This window comes from Labrus mixtus, chromosome 5 (assembly GCF_963584025.1).
Source record: "Labrus mixtus chromosome 5, fLabMix1.1, whole genome shotgun sequence".
Lineage (NCBI taxonomy): Eukaryota > Metazoa > Chordata > Actinopteri > Labriformes > Labridae > Labrus > Labrus mixtus.
The window spans coordinates 22,076,916-22,081,356 of record NC_083616.1 but is presented as its reverse complement, the minus strand read 5'-3'; positions in this window follow the sequence as shown (position 1 = coordinate 22,081,356).

Genomic DNA, 4,441 nt, shown 5'->3' with positions numbered 1-4,441 from the left:
TGTTCAAACTTAGTTTAATCTTGTTAAAGTCATTTGCTCCATCAACCTTCTTATCCTATCAACCCGGCTCTAATCCTCAGATTATAAAAGGAATACACACTCACTGAGAACTCTATTCTATCCTCCATTTCCCCACACACTCAAACTTTTTTTTTACTCCCTTTCCTCTCCCTCTGCTGCTGCATTTCCCTCCCTTTTTCCTTCCTCTTCACCTCCCTTTTTCCCCACTCCCTCCCTCCTCCTTTTCCTCCTTCTCCTCCTCCTCTGCCTGTTAATGGATTATTGGCGGCGAGCCAGTGGAAGCCTTGCTCTCTAGGTCTTCCCTCCTTGGCAGAGCTCCCAGTGTGTTTATGTGTGTGTGTGTGTGTGTGTGTGTGTGTGTGTGTGTGTGTGTGTGTGTGTGTGCGTGGCGCAGAGCTCTCTCATAATCACTGCCATTCAGCACCTCGTCGGAGTGTGTCCGTGTTTACACGAGAGGGGTCAGGGAGCAGGCAGCAACTCTCTCTCTTTTCCTTTAAGACCATGCATGCATACACACACACATATATGCACTCACACACTTACACAAACAAATACACACACTTGCACACACAAACACATACACACTCAGAGGTAGGTCAAGGATGAAATGTGACACATGATCAAAATCTTACTGGAAGGATCTGACAGTCAGATATTGGCAAACATCAGACACAGATTACAATTCTGTTTCAATAAAAAAAAGTTGACTTGATTCTTTATTTTAAATCAAACCAAAGGAAAATAAAATATGAAATGAAACATATCAATCATAAACCAACAAGTTACATAAAGAGAATAGTTGTGGTTTATTTTCACTGGATTGTTCATTATAATGTCATGGGTTTGGCTTCATTCCCAATATTAATAACATATATCACAGAGATCATTTAGAAGTTTCTGTTGCTTAAGGCCAGTTTTAATATTTAAGTTTCAGACTAATTTAAATCTGAAAAGTGTGTGTTTTTTGTAGTGTATCATGTGTTTATATATTTCTCAATCCATTTCATATTTTTTTTGCCGCTCTTCTATCGTTTATGTTTTGCAAAGCTGACTCTAGTGGGCCAACACACACAAATTCCAATGTTACTGTACTACTCTGTACCTGTGCCAATGGCAATAAATATCTATTCTATTCTAAAAGTAAGACACTCCACACCCAGGTTGCCCAGGCCATGTTTACATGTTATCAGTCAGTGATTAGTGTTAAGTCAAGTCACAAACAAAGCGCAAAATATAATTCACAAGTTGTGCTTTGCTAACTTCAGTGTTTTGTGAATGATGAAAATACTTTGAAGAGGCCACAGATTCCTGTTGTTGCCTAAATATTCATCAGAAGATATTTTCTATCCTGAAGAAGAAACCAAAAGCCTGAGCAAAAGTGTTCAGCCTCATTAAGAAAGAACATTTAAGTGCTGCTTCGTGTGTGTTGAGGTTTAATAATGTTTGAGGTCCTGTATACTGCTGCACTCTGCTTATTTTTTCCAAGTCAAATGTCAAAAAAAAGAGACAAAACAAAACTCTGCTGAGTGAACTGAGTGAAACTGAAGCTGTTTGAGTTGCCATGTTTTTGCCTTATTTTAGAAATGGTTCCAAAAGCCGGTCAGTCCTCTTTCAGATGCTCGCAAGACACATTTTTGCGACGGTTGAATTCAGTTATTAAGCTATGACTGTTAATCTAAGTGAAGTCTTTGTTTGTGAAACCATGGGAACGTGGTGTTAAAGCAAAAAAATAGGCACAGAAAAATAAGTAGTCACATGACTATAAAAGCTGAACATAGAAACACCAGGTGAGCCAAACTGATTCTGTATTATTAAGTGTCTCTTATGAGTCAAACTGCCTGTTCTTAACATAAATCAGAGTTTATAGACCGCTTCAACTTTGACCTGTGCATACATTCATACCCTGTTATTGTCAGCATGGAGCAACAAACTACATTTTTGGGACACTCACTTTCAGTTTTACAACCTAATAAGATTTTTAAGAGTGCTTGTCCCTGGTCCAGTATGAAATTTGAACACAGAATCGTTTTTTTGCAGGGTCAAAGGTCACTCTATAATATCTCAAAGAGTTAGCAATTTATCTGTAATTTTAGGTGACCTCGTTGTTTGCTTGCATGTCAGTCATGATTTCATTTAGCAGGATGGAATTGATCTCTGGAAGCTCACTGACATCTAAATTTGAGTGCACCACTTGTCGCATGTCATTTCTGCTTTGCTCTAACACAGCAGTTATACTTTATATGTCAATGAAGTTGGTCGTATTTGTTGATGCTGTTCCCTGTGTGTGTGTGTGTGTGTGTGTGTGTGTGTGTGTGTGTGTGTGTGTGTGTGTGAGTTTTCCTCCGAGGTCAACCCTTGAATGATGTGATATTCTACAAATACGGACCCATAGCACATTACTTTCAAGCTTTAAGCGCCACAAACTTTACGACATAGCTCTACGTGCAAATTTGCATATAAATAATCTTTGACAATCTGTACTTGCACCACAGGTTTGAATGTACAGCCTCACTTTGCTCACATTGTCAGGTGTTTGAAGGAAGTGATGGTGTGTGCAACAGAGACTCCCCTGGCATGGAGGAATGTGGCTCGTTCTGTCTGTTTTCTGTCTGGGATCTGTTATTCTTTATTCTCTCTCTAATAGCTACCCTCTACACTCCCCCCCGCCCAGGGGCCTGCGGGCCATTCCCTTTATATTTGCATGTCAGGAGTGGGTGTGTGAGCAGTTCAACTGTCTGTTTGAATCTCAAATAGCCCAGGGTAACACTCGTCATCGCTGGGTGGCAATTCTACTTTTCAAGGAAATGATGAAACACCTTCAACTGTGACACAGACTACCTCTGGGGCTGTCCAAACACTATTACCATTTTACTGTGTAGGAGAGTTAATATTCATGATCCTGGTAACTGACTCGTGTGTATGTGTTTTTATCAACTGTTGATGACCAGTGAGGCCTCTTTGACACAGGTCTGCCAGTCTGTGTGCACAATACGTCTCTGGTATTTGTCACTTTACATGTGTTAGAAAAAATGTGCCTAAAGTGAGTCATATATTTACAACAGGCATGTGAGCAAGACATGCAAGAAGATGCCTAGAAAAGGAGACACAGGAAGCAATAAATACACATAAACATGGACACATTATGTTTGTCCTATATTCTTAATATCAATTTATTCACGACAAATCAGATTAAGTTTGATGTGGTGACAAACACTGAGGCGTCAGACACTGCTGGGACACAGTCTGTTTCCAGGCTGAGTGCAGGTGACAAATATAATGAACCAAAAGGAGACTTTGATTTTTTTTTTCTCTACATACCTTCTCTTTCTCAACAAATGACTATGGGCTTTATACTCATGAAAAACAAAACATATTGCAAACGATACAGGAGCATTCATTACATTTTTAATAGCCTACGTTTTGCTTGCTTTTAAGGACTATTCATTGTTGATATGAAATATATATGGTGTATATATATGTTTTTGTGAAAACAAACAATCCAAACTTAAAAATAAGGTTCATGACGATGCAAAAGAAAGAAAATAATATTTAGGTAAAGAGCAATTCATCACATAGAAAGTGCAGGAGTTTTTGCTAAGCATTGATTGAAGAGTCTGGGAAAGTACGAGCTTCTAGTTGGAGAGGGGAGTTCCAGGCTGGGAGGCAAGGTGTCACCAGGGCAAACAGTGTGCATGTTCTTTAGAGAAAGTGAATTAAAAAAGCTTAAGATTTTTACATTTTTACAATAGAAGCGGAAACAGAAGTAGCTGAGCAGTGGCGATGTGTTGGCTGTTTTCAGTTAGTGTTCAAATTCTTGGTGGAAACAGAAACTAACAGTGACTCTTACATGACCAACAGATGAAGTGAATCTTGAATAATGTGCATGTGTGAAAAAAATCACATGAGCGGAAGAGGGACTGACGATCATTCTTTTCATAAACGTTTACAGGACTATACAATAATATAATTATAGCATGTTCTAATAATAATAATTCACTGGAATATACCTCAAAACCACAAGTTGTAGCACTTAAGCTGCTCAGTGAGCGTCACTGCTGATGTGTATGTGATGCTTGTATAGTGAAAAGCATGTAGAACCAGTCAGTTAGCATGAACATACAGAATGACTATACCAGCTGAACAGAGTGACAGTGTGAGAGTTACCTTTCCTCTGACTTACTGTACACTGGTGGCAATTAGCCCACAGAGTCGTCTGCTCATCGTCAATCTGCTTATACCAACTGGGTCATTTGCACCTAATAAGATCAAGGAAGGGTGATCCAATGCTTAGTGAGATCACAACAACACCAGCGCTTTTACTTAGATATATAACCACACATATAACACACACTCCCTCGCCTTCTACTACTTCATATTCTTTTTAGTCATTAAGTCATATTAGACATGATATTATGCAATT